Genomic DNA, 15,795 nt, shown 5'->3' with positions numbered 1-15,795 from the left:
CCACGTATAGGGTCAGGGAAGCCGGGAAAGGTTTCACCACCAGAAGGCCCGAGGGAGCCGGACAAAGGTGGATCCCTGGTGGGGACGGCCAGTAGGAAGGAGGAGAGGGGAGCTCAGGACCACGCTCTGGAACTGCCTGGGAGTTGGCCGAGTCCCGTACCTGGTGGACGCAGCACGGCTTGGGTGGTCACTGCTGGCCGGAGTGACCGGAGCAACAACTGTGAGTAAAGCTTTAAACCTGCACCACAAGTCTCTGCGATTCCTTGCCACTCCAGCACCACTAGCACTGGGACCCTCACAACATCACTCCCATCAATTTCCACACTAGCTGCCCTGAGGCAATACTCCTCCCGTGGGGAGTCATCCCATACTGAGCTGCACAACCAACATCAGCCTCAGCGGTCTGCAGTGCAGCGGCGGTCCCCACTGACCGCAATCCACGGGTGGCGTAGTCGAACAATATAACATCTTATGCCAAGCACCGCCACTTAGTTTGACACCCTGGGCACGGACCGGGTCACCACCACGAGGACTACTACCCCTATCGGATCCGGCTCCGAGTATTCCCCGCATGCGCAACGCTGCACAACATGGCCCAGGGGGCGCGTCAACTTTGGCGTAGTCGGCAGGATTACGTGCCCGCAACTACCGGGTACTGCGTGCCTGAAGAAAAGTTCACATGTACCGTAAGAAGAAGTCTCCCGCCCATTCCAGAGGGTCCCCGCCATCGGACGCCATCTCGAGTCGTTTCCCGCCGTTTGCCCGCCATCTGCAGCCTTTGCCCGCCATCCGCGGAGTTTCCCGCCATCAGGAGACGATTCCCGCCATCTGAGACGATTTCCCGCCCTGGCAGAGTGGACGCCATTATGGGCGTGCCAGAGGGTGGCAAGAGACCACCTCCCATCGTGGGCATGGTCCAAGAAGGACGCCAAAAGCGGGGACCGCCCCCACCAGCAGAGACTGCAATGATAGAAATGTCCATCAGCGTGGGGGGGCTGCCCCTGAAACTGACAGTCGCCAAGTTGCCCCGGGGCCACTCCCAATGGGGGCGGATGGAGAACAAAGCTGAGAAGATGGGTGCGGCCTGGAGGAGTCTGGACAGATCGCACCCGGGGATGGAGGAAGAGTCGAGCAGCACCGACCCCGTGGTTCGGAGCCTGTTGCAGGCCGCCACCCCAGAAGGCCTGGTGGAGATCCTGGCACAACTCCCCAGAGATCGGGAGCGTGCACAGACCGCGCTGGAGGCCTTGGCCCGGAAGATGGCCCGAGTACAGCAGGAAGCACTGGCCGAATGGAGAAGGGAGATGGTCCAGCAGGCTGGAACCCGCCAGCAGAGGACGCCACCCGCAACGTGGGGCATGTCTGCCCCTGAGGATGGTGCAGGAGGGACGAAGGCCGGAGACGACGCCGAGGAGGGAGCTGCAAGGAAGGAAGCAGGTAATGGGGACGTCATCACCCCGTGCCCAGTAGCCGTAAGCCTGCCCCAGCTCCCCGTCGCAGAGCCCGAAGTCATACTCACCACGCCCGTTGCCGCACCGCCGCTCCCAACTAGGCCTCAAGCGGCAGGAGCCGCGGTCACGCCCTCTGTTACGCCACGCCCCTTGACCCTGAGCGCGGCAAAACAGGAAGTGCCACCGGCCTGGTCGCAAGGCCGAGTACCCCCGGGCGCCGCGGTCTCCACAGCGCCCTCTACCTCCACTGTCCTGCCGGCCTGGTCGCAAGGCCTGGTGCATCCGGGCGCCGCTGCCCCCACAGCGCCCTCCTCCCCAAAGGTGCCATACCTGGACCCAAAGAGGATGCCTCCGGCCTGGACGCAAGGCCGGGTACCTCCAGGCACCGCTGCCCCCACAGCGCCCTCGACCTCCACAGTGCTGCCCCTGGGCGAAGATCTCTTCGCGCAGCATACTAGCCTGGACGGGCTGCCCTTCGTGTGGCCAGCGGAGTACATCAACCCCCGACTCCGGAGGGAACGGCCCCTGTGTGAGCCTCTGATCCCGGCACCGGCGCCCGCCAAAATTGTCCCGCTCCCGTTGGAAGACGCCCAATTCGCATGGGATCCGACCGGTGAGGACCTCATGGGGTTCACCAAGGAGACCCGGGCGGCCGCAGCCCGGCGTGAGGAGTGCTGCCGTCAACAGCTGGAGGTCTTTGGGAGAGAACGGCGAGAGAGGCGAATCCGCGAGGAACAGCTGCAGGCCCAAAGCGCGGAGCAGAAACGCCGGGCCCGACGAAACCCCCGTACGGCCCACGGTCCCCGCGCCACCGGGACCGTAATAAAGTTTCAACTGGAGAACGGCTGGGGCTTTATCCGGGATCACCGAACCCCCGGCGATGTCTTTGTCACCCGCAGGGATGTCGAGAGCCACCTGCCGGAGGGACACCGCGGACGTGACCTCTACCCGGGTGATGTGGTCACCTTCACCCGGCAACAGTGTGCTAAAGGACCGTACGCCCTTCACGTACACCGGCTGACTGAGGAGGAGTTGCAGTATGAGGAAGACCAAGAGGACCCAGACGGGTCTGAAGACTACCCTCAGGAAGGAGCAGGAGGACATCGTTACTAATGAACGGTAACTGAAACTGTATATAGTTACCCGTCAGGGTACCTGACCTGCTGCTAATTGGAGTGTGGTCCCCGTTGGGACTAGCGTGGAACTGTTTCCTGTATGCCCCTATCCCTAATCAGGCTGAGGACTGTGAGCAGCCACTCCCTTATCCCCACTGGCCGAGGACTGAGAGCGGCCACACCCTGTAAATAGTTGCGCTTCTTAAAGCGCCCCCTATTGGTTTTATAAGAACTGCTTTTCCTACCACGGAATTAGCGACTGTTGCACTTTACCTGGTCACATGTTGCACGGTGGCCAGAGATCAAGAACGTGTTGGTCAAGAATGTTTTATATGAAAAAGTTTTATATGATGCTAAAAGAGTTAATGGTATTTTATAAGTGTGTGCAGAAAGTCTGATAATGTTTCCGTATTGTTTTATACCTGTAACGTTAAGAAGAACAGAGTACCTCCCATAAAGGGATGATTGAAAGTTAATATGTCTTACATGCGAGTGTACACTTTAAAAATTTTTGTATGTTTTAATTTGCTTTTGCTCTTTTCCAGCCCGAGGACGTGCTGTGATTTACCAGGGGGGAATGTAGCACCCCGAGGACTTGGCTGCTACAGGGGTATTGCACCTCGAACCAGAGGTGTGGTATTCCACTCCCGGGTAAGGATGGAGTGTGGAACTGGGCTCAGTTAGCTGCATGCACTACACTCACCCCATTTCCGGGGGACAGACCAACGGTACTCCCACCAGATAGATGTGCAGGTACGACAGCTTCTGTCCCTGGCTGGAGTGGGGAGGGGGGAGGAACATCCCAGTGGTGTAGGAGCAGAGAGGGGAGGGACTCTGGGCATAGGTAGGAGCCCATTGGGTGCTATTCACCTGGGCTCGGGTGTCAGAAGGGAGTATATAAGGTGGGCACCATCTTAGGACAGCAGTCAGTCAGTTCGGTGAAGCACAGTCTGGAGGAGAAGAGGAGAGGAGCTCAGCCAGAGAGGGCTGACAGGGAGCTGTGGCTCAGTCTGGGCCCAGCTCCAGAGCCAGGCCTGGAGAGGAGGCCTGAGGCAGAGAGAGAGAGAGAAAGAAGAAGAAGGAGAAACAGGAACACCAAGAAAGGCCCAGAGACGCAAGAAGAGAGGGAACCCTGAGATCCCACGAGTTAACGGGTGAAGGGTTGGCAGAACAGGGTACCGGATCCCAAACTGGTGGAGGCCAATTATCCTTAGCCAGGAACCGGAGGTCGTGGTCAAGTTTTGGCGCGACCCCTCGCCACATCCACCAGGAAGGCATACCACGTATAGGGTCAGGGAAGCCGGGAAAGGTTTCACCACCAGAAGGCCCGAGGGAGCCGGACAAAGGTGGATCCCTGGTGGGGACGGCCAGTAGGAAGGAGGAGAGGGGAGCTCAGGACCACGCTCTGGAACTGCCTGGGAGTTGGCCGAGTCCCGTACCTGGTGGACGCAGCACGGCTTGGGTGGTCACTGCTGGCCGGAGTGACCGGAGCAACAACTGTGAGTAAAGCTTTAAACCTGCACCACAAGTCTCTGCGATTCCTTGCCACTCCAGCACCACTAGCACTGGGACCCTCACAACATCACTCCCATCAATTTCCACACTAGCTGCCCTGAGGCAATACTCCTCCCGTGGGGAGTCATCCCATACTGAGCTGCACAACCAACATCAGCCTCAGCGGTCTGCAGTGCAGCGGCGGTCCCCACTGACCGCAATCCACGGGTGGCGTAGTCGAACAATATAACATCTTATGCCAAGCACCGCCACTTAGTTTGACACCCTGGGCACAGACCGGGTCACTGCCACGAGGACTACTACCCCTATCGGATCCGGCTCCGGGTATTCCCCGCATGCGCAACGCTGCACAACATGGCCCAGGGGGCGCGTCAGATAAGCGTAGGCTAGTCACGTTTAGTATGTTGGAAAGGTTAGGTCTGGTTTTGGAAAGGATTTGTTGTTCTACTTTTGAGGCGGCTCTGTTTAAGTTAGCTTTTTCTTTAGCTTTTTTCGGGGCGATGAGAGTAGGCGAGTTGGTCGCCCCCAGCTGGAACAGGGAGGGAGGTTTATTAGCCGAAGACATGAGTTGCTGGGCTTGGGGTATCGATTTTTGGATTAGACGCTCAAAAACTGATCAATTGGGTAGAGGTAAGCGCATCGTTTTGGGTAGAGTGGACGGGGCTCTGATGTGTCCAAGAAGGTGCTTGGAGGTTTATTGGCAAGTGTGGTCAGGTAGATCCGGCCCACTGTTACGTCATTGCGACGGGTCATTTCTTTCCCGTTTCCAGTTTATAGCGGTCCTAAAAAAGGGGGTGCAGGAGTTGGGCCTTAGCCCAGGTGTTTATGGTTCGCATTCCTTTAGGATTGGCGCAGCGTCTGAGGCTGATAGGCGCGGTTTCGGGGCGGAGGTGATAAAGCGGATTAGAAGGTGGAGTTCGGACCGTTATTTGACGTATGTTCGTCGCTAAATACCGCAGGACCTTGTTTCATTTGTGAGTTGTTGGATAGTTGTTGAATATGCTTGTTTGTTATTCTTTTAGGTGGCGTTTCCTCGTTAGCTTGGATTTTCGGACATTCGTATGTGCATTGGGGGATGCTGCGTGCGGACGTAAGGCGTGACGGTAGGCAATTGGGCTTTCCGAGGGTACAAGTGGTTATAAGGTGGTTAGGTTTTAGGGGAATGGTATGGAGCCAGTTTTTGTCGGAATTTCATAAAGCGGCAAGATTGGACAGAACACCGGATATTCTGGTTGTGCATTCGATTTTTTGATATTGTGGACTTCGTTCCCGGGGGTTTTGACGGTTTGGTCGGACATAGTGCCCAGAAAAAAATGGCGGGCGGTCAGATCGGAAAAAGGTATAAACAGAGCGAGAGTGAAATTAAATAGGCCCGTGTCCAGTTTTGTGTCAAGGAATGGTGGCATAAGTGTTAGGCACTTTGAGTTGAAATCGGGGGTTGGTAATTTTTGGTTGAAGGACGGTGTTCATCTCAATGATATCGGTATGGATCTTTGGGCTCTTGCAATACAGGAGGGGATTGAAAGGGCGTTGGTGGCTTTGGGGCACTCACGAGCCTAAGGTTTCAGGGCTGTTCGTGGTTGGCGGGGGGTGGGGTTCTTGGAGTTGGTACCGAATTGTCGGTGGAAGGAATTGGGAAAAATTCCAGGTCATTTAAATTGAGTGGGGGGTGATCTGGCAGTCGGTTCTGAGCTCTGGACGGGGTTTTACCTCGGGAGCATTTAGTTGCTTGGTCTTTCATGGAATGTGGAAGTTTTGGTGCCCTCGAGCTGGTGCTGAACGGCTGAGGGTAACATGGCGGTTGATTTTTATTGTTAATTTGAAGCCAGATCTATTAGCTCCAAGAACCCTCCCTCCATATATATATATATATATATTTCATTGTTATTTTGTTTGTTATTTGTTAATAAACGGCAGCTGTGGCCAATTTATCCAAAAAATAACATGTTGTAGAGTCTTTATTCCAGGGAGGGATCATGGGATTCGGGGGTATGTTGGAAGTGGGAAGCCAACAGGTAGGAAACCACATTGGCCGTAACAGGTCAAATACTGACCAAATACTGAACGTGTGAACGCAGCCTAAGACAAGAGGCTCGATGTGTCGCACCTGAATTGAAAATATGCTAGGCAGAAAAATATTGGATCATTATTTTTAGCAAAAATAAAAAGAATTAAATGAAAATCAAAACCAAACTTATATAACGAAAGTCTGTGCCAGCTAGAAACCTGCCGGGGACAAATAGCAGGAGGATTCAGGAAGATCTCGGTTAATGCTCTGGAGTGCCGAAGTGGCACATTTTTATCAGTTATTAGACCGGTCAAAGTATCAATGTGCGAAAAGAAAGTTCTTTAACTGCTTCTCACCTGGAGTGTCACATTCAGTAAAGATTATATATATATATATATATATATATATATATATATATATATATATATATATATATATATATATATATATATATATATATATTGATTTATACATATCCATCAAAGTTCTAAATATATTATATATATATATATGTATAAACAAATATAATATATAAAAATATATATCAATATATATAAAAAATATAATGTATAACATATATGTGACTACTGAATATATATATATATATATATATATATATATAAAAGATTCATAAAGTATGCAGACATTTTTAAAAAAAATATTTTTCTAATATATATATAAAACTATAACATATATGACTTTACTATATATGTATATATATATATATATATATATATATATATATATATATATATATGTAAAAGATTCACAAAGTATGTAAACATTTTTGAAAAAAAAAAATTCTTAGACCTCTGAGATATAGCAATCTCTATGCTATAAATTTATTAAAAGAAGTGGAGTATATGTATTAAATTCCCATAATTTAGCACTCTATCAATTAAATTGCTGACTGTAAAGCAAGAATTAATAAATTGCATGATATAGTTACATACAATAAAAAAATATGAAAATTATAATATACAGAGATATACATGGGCATTATTTTAATATTTATTTAAAAATAAAATATGATCAGAAAAAAACATTTGCAGGTAGATTAGGGACGGTCTGCTGTTTTCATATTGCTACATTATAAACTATTTTCCTTTTTATAGTTTCTGGTATTTACAAAAAAAAAATCTATATAAAAGAAGTGAAAGTCTTATTTTGAAAATAATTGTGTATTCTTTGCCATCAGGGTTCTCTACAAAGCAAATGCTTTTATGGCCACTGATTTTTATCTATTAGGTCTGTACACAGCGAATTACGGTATGTGCTCGGTGCTTTATATAGTAAAGGGGAAAAATTAACAAAAAAAAATTCCACGAAATAAAAAAAAAAGAATAATACAGATAACAAAATGACAATTGTTCTTCTGAAATATTAATACTCAATAATAATAATAATAATAATGATAATAATAATAATAATTACTACAAATCAATTAAATAATAACAATTATTAAAAACTGAAAAATAGTAAAGTTGAAACTGAAACCTAAATATAATAATAGCAATAATAATAATAATAATAATAATAATAATAAATGTAGGTTTGAGTTGCTACTTTACTATTATTAATATTTTAATATGTGTTATTATTTAATGGACTTGTTATTATTATTATTATTATTATTATCTGAGCCGTAAGGTTTCAGAAGAACAATTATTATTTTGTTATTTGTGTTATTCTTTTTTTATTTTGTGGGATTTTTTCATAATAATAATACTAATAATTAAATTCTTCCTAATTAATTATTATTATTATTATTATTATTATTATCACTAAAGTAGCAACAAAAAAACTTCGAACATTACTACAATAAAATAATATATTTCTGCAATTGAAAATAATAAGGAATTTCATTCATTTTTATTTCATTTTACATTTTAAAAATTATATTGCTTAAGCGTTCTTACAAATTTGTAAATATTTTTTTACAGACATAAGAAATGTCATTTTCTATGTGTGAAGACCAAACATTTCAAATAAGTACATTTTACATATTTTACATAATTCAACTATTATTTTTTTAAAATTAAGCTCCAGTTCAGAGAAACTTTTTTTTTTTTTTTTTTTTTTTTTTAAGTTTTGTGAACTGTTCATGTGTACAATGGACTGTGCATAGCACAGCACAGCACAGCCCTGCACAGCACAGCATTGCACAGCATAGCACACCATAGCACACCACAGCACAGCACAGCACAGCACAGCACTGCACAGCACTGCACAGCACATTGTCAGCCAATCGGCCAATTCACATGGACCAGTGTAGCAAGACTCGCCCTTTAAACTCAATGGATGCACAAAAAAATGATACTATATGTACACAGGCCTTGATTTATAAATTGTACATGCCGGTCTTGATGATGAGATGTCCTTGAGTCAGACGCTCCTGATTCATTAAGAAGCGTAAAATTTCAATTTTGTGACTTTTCAAAGCGATTATGGCAAAATTGCTTTGATGAATCGATGTCTTTATGGCATTTATTTTACAGTGATGTGGATGCCAAATGGACTACACGTAGATGTGATCTTTTGCACTTAGGAAATGGATGGAAAATAATGGTGAAATATTTTTTCATACACTCTTCTATTCATATTTTAGGGTATGTTCACACATAGCTTTTCTTATGCATTTTTTTCTGTGCATTAAAAACTATTTAAAAATGAAATGCTATCAATGAAAACGCTTGCAGGTGGAACGCAGCGGAAATTAAAGTGCATTTTTTATGCTTTCTTGACACAGTTTAGGTTAATTTTTAATGATCTTTTTAGTGCTAAGCCGCGCTGATCTCATAGTGAGAAAACTGCAATAAAAATGCTAAAAGAATTGTCATTTTGCATTTTTAAAAAAAAAAAAAAAAAAAAAAAATGCAACACAGTTCAAAAATTGCAAGAAAAAAAAATTCAGTGTAAATGAGATTTTAGAAATCTCATTTATTTAGCGGTTACTGAAAAAAACTGTTTATTCTGCACAAAAAAATACATAAAAAATGCATAAAGAATGTTACATCTAATCAAGCCCTTACAATAAAATTTCCTCATTTTCACTTGTATATCTTAAAAAAAACAGTGACCATTCATAGATAGTGATTAAGAAGTCCTGTCCTGCCTTCTTAAGGCCCCTAAACACATTAAATGCAGAGATATCAGCAGGATCGACCAAGAGCCTAATGTGTATGGTTGCCTCCTGACTCTCCCGTGACAAATGGAGAGAAAGATTCAGCCTCATAAATTTCAGCAGCCAATCCTTATGTTCACCTTGGAGATACAGTAAGCCAATGCCAGAGAAATCTGGCAGTGGCTTTCCCATACAGAACCCAAGACCGTTCAGTTGTGCCATGTGTTTTTTTACTGGACAACCTATCCAGTTGAAAGATTGAAAAGCCATAATGAATAATAAAGATTATACAAATAATGTCTATACCTTAAAGGGGTTGCCCGGCCTTGGGTTACAAGTTTGCAGTCACTCTATGCCAAGAGCTGGTGGTCATTTAACTGCGATTTGCATACTTCCGGCCACATTCCGACTAGACGTGTCCAGCATGGCTCAATACATTTGCAAGGAGAGAAGCCTGACACGTCTAGTCGGCATGTGACCTTGCATACTTGCGCTGTGAGGAGTCACCCTATGTGACTGCAGACTTGTATCTCAAGGCTGCATAACCCTTTTAATAGACTAACATGAAGTCATCAGTAGCGAACACAGACAGAAGAGGACACCTGTGCCAGAACAATAATGCACCCCTTCATGGGTGTGTTTGCTGCTTTAGAGGTGGAAATGGGTTCCTTTACCTCTTGGGCCCTGGACAGATTGCACCATTGATATGTCCGCCCCTGGAACTCATTGCCAGCATTAGACCACCTGCACACATTGACTATCTGGTCAGTATTCTCCATCAGTATTTGTAAGCCAAAACCAGGCGTGGGACAATCAGAGGAAAAGTCTAATAGAAACACGTCACAATTTCTGTACCCACTCCTGGTTTTGGCTTACAAATACTGATGTAAAATACTGACCAAATACTGAACATGTGAACATAGCCTAAAACTAAAAATTACAGATGCATCTTTTACATTAGATAAAAGTATAGTATTTTTATGTAATGTTCAGAAATGTGTTTAGGATTGGCAGACTTGATATGGTCCCTGGGCCATCCTCTCATGCAGTCCCTACGGTGGTTGATCCTGTCGGTAGTCTATTCTCCTATAGAAGCAATAATAGTGTAAAATATTAAAGTCATATTATGAAATTTTCACATAATATGGGGAACATATAGGTAAAGTACCTGTAACCTAGTTGCTATATCTCAGACTGCAGAATCGCAGTAAGAATAGAGTAGCCTGGGGAGCTGGAGGCCATTTTTGGTAAATACAGGGGTGACCAGAAATAATCGATTCCGCGCCAGATGGACTAATTAGGAGGGCAGGGCACCGTTCCTTAATTAATTAAATGGTTCATTACATTAATTAAAGCGTTTATCCCACCTTTAGAAGTTATCACCTATTCATAGGAGAGGTGATAACGTGCTGTCCGACCACTGGGACCTCCACTTATTTCAAGAATGGGGCATCTGAATAGACTGTTGACCAGACATGGACACCACTGCTCTATTCATTCTCTATGGGACTCCTGGCTGTTCTGGTAGTTCCACATAGAATGGTTGGAGCAGTGGACTAAAACCAGACAGGGTTCTGCAGAGCCCCATCCTCGTGATTGTTGGGTGTCCCAGGCTGCATGTTGCTCGTGCTACATACAGTGAGCAGCCTGCATGGACTAAACGTACGACCATGGCCTGCAGTGTCTCCGGATTAGTCTCCCATCATATCTGGGATGTCATTGGTTGGCAGTTGCAAAGGCAGCTGCCAGCAACAGATCTTGATGATTTGCCTAAGTGCATTCATCGTGGCAGAACATTCCTCAGACAACTATTAATAATCTCATCCATGCCAAGTCATGTAAGTGCGGAGATTTCATAGCATGGCGCTCTTACTTCATGCTAAATAAATTAAGATGTTTTTATAATTTTGTCTCCATTTATTCATCATTTAATATATCAGTTACAAGTCCACCGATCCTGTGATTTCCATTATTTCATGACTTTTCCTTCTCAGTTTTGCAATTTCAATGTTAATATTGCCCATAGCAACACATTAGGGATCAGCTTTAGGTTATGTTCATCACTCTATGAGTATTTGGTGAGTTTTTGAGGTTGCAGATTTTCTGCAACAGTTCTGCACCTGGTATGTAAATTAGCTGATTTGCATTTTTTTTTCATTGTGATTTTGTTTTTGATTGCATTTTTATTGAGTTTTTGGTGCTGAGGTTTTTGTTTCTTTCTGATGTGTCATGCTTCCAATAAAGCAGCTTTGTTTTTCATTCTTCCTGGTATTTGGCAGTGGAAATATGCAGCATCAAAAACTCATTGTCTGAACACAGCCTCAATGCTTTAAACAGCACTGGGGGCAACAAAGACAGATTTTCTTTTAGAGAGAATTAGGCTATGTGCCCACGATGCAGAAATGCTCCGGATTTTTCCTGAGCGTTTCTGCATCTCCCTGGCAGAAAAAACGCATGCGGATTGTACATGCGTTTTTCCCGCCAGGTAGAAGCGTACGTCCCGCGTTTTTCACATGCATTTCCGCATGCGGGTTGACAAGCGCTTTCCAAGCGATTTTAGCATCACTTGGAAAAGTGCTTGACAACTTGGTCACACAATATAAATCCTTGCAACCGGCATGGATTTATATAGTGTGACCAAGTTATAGTTAAAAAGAATGGTAAAAAATAAACATTATACTCATCTTCTGATGGCCCCCGGTCTCCTTGTCCAGTGCGTCCGGTGTGTTGGGCGACGTCAGCGGTCGCGTGACCCGTCACATGACTAAATGACGTCATGGCAGGTTCTTTTAGACCATCACGAGCTGCCGGGGAGCCAGGACGGATCGGATAAGGACATCGGGGGCCATCAGAAGGTGAGTATAATGTATATTTTTTATTTTAATTCTTTTTTTTTACAGGTACTATGGTACCCGGGTCTGGAGGAGAGTCTCCTCTTCTCCAGACCCTGGTACCATCCGCTCATTGAATCGCTTAACATCCGCATGTACACATGTAGTCATGCGGATATTAAGCGATTCAATGCAAGTCAATGGCGGCAAAAACGCAAAATAATTGGTAGTGCTGCGCATTTTTCCGCAATGATAATCCGCAGCGGAAATTTCCGCAGCATGTGCACAGCACATGCGGATCATCATTGGGGGACATGGCAGACCTTCTACCAGGCGTTTTTTAAGCGTTTCTGCGTCTGAATTGCCGCTGCGGAAACGCTTAAAAAACGCATAGTGGGCACACAGCCTTATGTTTAGGTAAAAGATAGGCAAGCAGATATATCAGAAGTACATCAGCTTAAATACCTTTTATTAAAAAAAAATCCTCTCATGATATTACTATATTTCCTGAAAGCAAAAATAGGCCCCAATTTTTATTCATGTTGTGTCTTTAGCTTTTAAGGTCCCCATACACATTAGACTAATGTCGGCTGAACCTGCCGATATCGGCAAAGAGATGTCGATTGGAGATAAGATGCCGGCCGACGTGTTAGTCGAAAGCTTTCTCACAGGCCGAAAGAGAGCTCCTGTGTAGCGGAGAGTTGGCTAACATGGCTGTCAGCAAAATGATCGACCCAAGCATCATTCGGCTGCCAGCCATCTAATGTGTACGGCCAGCTGAAGCTGATGCAAAGCACCCATGTACATATGTTTCTCTTGTAGGCGTTAGAACACTTAAGCCCCCATACACTTTGGATAGCTGTCAGCTCATTGATGGTTTGTCCAATTGTTCAGCCGGCAGCCATCTTGGCCGTCTCTCCCATACACAGCAGTACTCAATTCGCCGAGTGCTTCTGTGTTCTCCATGACAGAGACTCCTCTGTCAGCAGCTTATCAAAAGGATCAACAGCCCAAAAGCAAACATACAGGTTCCAGAAATCACCCGACAATCATATCAGAAGCCCCCGTACACATCGATATATAAGTAAACACATTTTAGGGGCTTTTTTTTATACATTTTCATATTCAAGGATCTGAAGGAATCCAGAATACATTTTTTTAAACATCAATGTACAGGGAAGATCAAAAATGAAGTCTTCCCAGCACCCTCCTGTCCCATAGTTGAAAAGGGGTTTCCAGAGCAATACTCCTAATGTGGAAGTTACCTTTCTTTATTTAGGTTGTAATGTAAAAAATGGTGGAATGTTTGTATACTATTTTCATTTTAATTCATGTCACCTTAGTGGTAGGGGTATTGGCAGGAGTCTAACTATAATAGGTGCATGGGTTGTAATCGCAACTGGAGACTATGGGGGTCAAAAAGGGTTCCCTTGTGCAATATAAAAAATCTGCCATTGTACATGCCTGGCTGTCCCAATGCAGAATCAGTAACAGAGTGTCTAACCTTAGGCTCAGGGCTACACAGCGACATATATCACGACAATGAAGTGGCAGCAATACATTGCAACACCGGATGCAATGATTTTCTATGGCACGCAACACACTTGCCATAGACTTCAGAGAACTGATGACGCAAGACACATGTAGCCATGAAACCCCAACCTAAGGGCTCATTCAGACGTCCATTTTTTTGCGTATGAGTGCTATCCATGTTTTTCACAGATATAACAGTGAGGTCATTCACACGTTCGCAATTTTTCCGCCCAAAATCATGAATCCGAGTGTCGAATTAAAGTCGGCAATGGAAGTCTATGCATCAGTGGAAAAAAAAATCGGGCAGCACTCAGAAGTCATCTGAATGCAGTCCGTTTTTAAGGACTGACAAGGGAAGGTGGATTAACTTTTTTTAAAAACATTTTTCATATACAAGAAAAACTGATGAAACTCGGAACAAAATCACAGATGAAACTCAGTTTTTCTCATATATGAAAAAACTGACGTGAATGAGCCCTAATGCATTTTTTTCTTGCAAAGACGTCTCCTGGTCTCCTATGGCACCAATGTCTGGGTGCAGCTGCTGCCTTTGCACCCCATATAGCCGAGCAATTTCCTATATAAATTCCATATATGTACATAAACTTATTGTAGTTGCAAAAGGGTTAACCATAGATTCCATTAGGAATCTAGGATACTTTATCGCACAATTTTGTGTAATTACAGCTAAGCCCATAACTATTATTATCATTACAACCGTTTGTAGCATTTTTATTGTCCTTTATATATACAATAGATATAACTGTAAATTTGTACCCAGCACACAAACTCCATTAAAGCTGATAATTGTTATTGACATCATGAATTATATTATATAGTTCTGCAAATTACAGCTAAATACTATACTCCATAGTGCAACAATGTCATTTTGCTTTTATCTCTAATTTATAAAGAAACCAGCATTATGATAAAGAGAAAAGAGAAAGAGAAAGAAAGAGAAGCAGGTACATTCTTGTGTGGGAATAGCTATAGGGGTGGGTGGGTTTAGGATGTGGCAGGTGGGTCTGTTTGATGTGGACAATTTACATTAATGAGCCTCATCAACCTCTGTGTGACCTTCAATAAAGTTATTGGCCAGGAAGAGTGGGACAAGCAGTCTGTTCACTTTTCAATGGTCTTGGAGAAGGAAAAGGTCTTGCTTGTATTATCTATAGGATAGAAACAAAAGAACATACAAACACAAAAACAAACAAAAAAGTACCATAAATGGGAAGCAGGATCTGTTGTTTGGATGTTTGTTGCAGCTTTTTAAGTGTTAACTAGATCTGCGACATTAAGCTAACATGTTACTTTTTGCACAATGTACAATGCAGATGATCTTATTCACCAGGTATCCAGAAGCTTGTCCCTACTCCCTACTTATTAGGTAAATGAACCATAATAACAGAAAGTGACATGACCCCCAGGTATAATACCCATGCTGACTTTTCAGCATTGACTGCATTAAATAAGGAGAAATTCCCTGTTAATGATTACTAACACAATTTAGTGGTGAACATGGGACTGCTACTCAACATAAAGAAGACAAAGATATTGACAATTACCAGATACAACCGGGACATATTTGAGATGGACGGCGACAAACTGGAAGTTGTAAAGGACTTCAGCCTACCCCGATCAATGATCACTCAAGATGCAGCGATAACAACGGAAGTAAATTGAAGAATAGCTATGGGCAAATTAGCAATGAAGTCACTGGACAAGGTCTTCAAATAAAGGAACATTTCACTGGTGACGAAGACACGGGTATGCATGGAGTCACACATAAGTATTGGGGCAGGGAGAGTAAGATAATCAAACCATTACTAAGTATAAATGGCAGGTACTATATGTCAAACATACAAATCAATAGCTGCCATACATGTGTCATGCTAGGTGAGGACCAAGTGTATGATGATGGGAAAAGGGGGGAAGCCCAACAACTAGGGAAAGGGAGAGTGGAGACCCCTAGGCAGATCTTACAACACCCTGACTCCCCTACCATCCCTAAATAGGTCCTGCATCTATCACCGAGCAGGATACCTAATCCCTAACTGTCCCTAGAGCTAGGCCCTAGGTAGGGAGGGGAAGGGGTGAGCACTAGTCAGCCCCCACTGCATCTAAAGACAAACAAGGAAAACAGAAAAGGGGATACACTTAGCTTGAGAAGACACCAGAGAGAAGACGACAATAATCCACCAAGAAACTCCAGGAAGAA

Source organism: Phyllobates terribilis, unplaced genomic scaffold (assembly GCF_046119375.1).
Source record: "Phyllobates terribilis strain yellow unplaced genomic scaffold, ASM4611937v1 Scaffold_10__3_contigs__length_209671492, whole genome shotgun sequence".
Lineage (NCBI taxonomy): Eukaryota > Metazoa > Chordata > Amphibia > Anura > Dendrobatidae > Phyllobates > Phyllobates terribilis.
Note: the sequence above shows the minus strand (reverse complement) of the source record.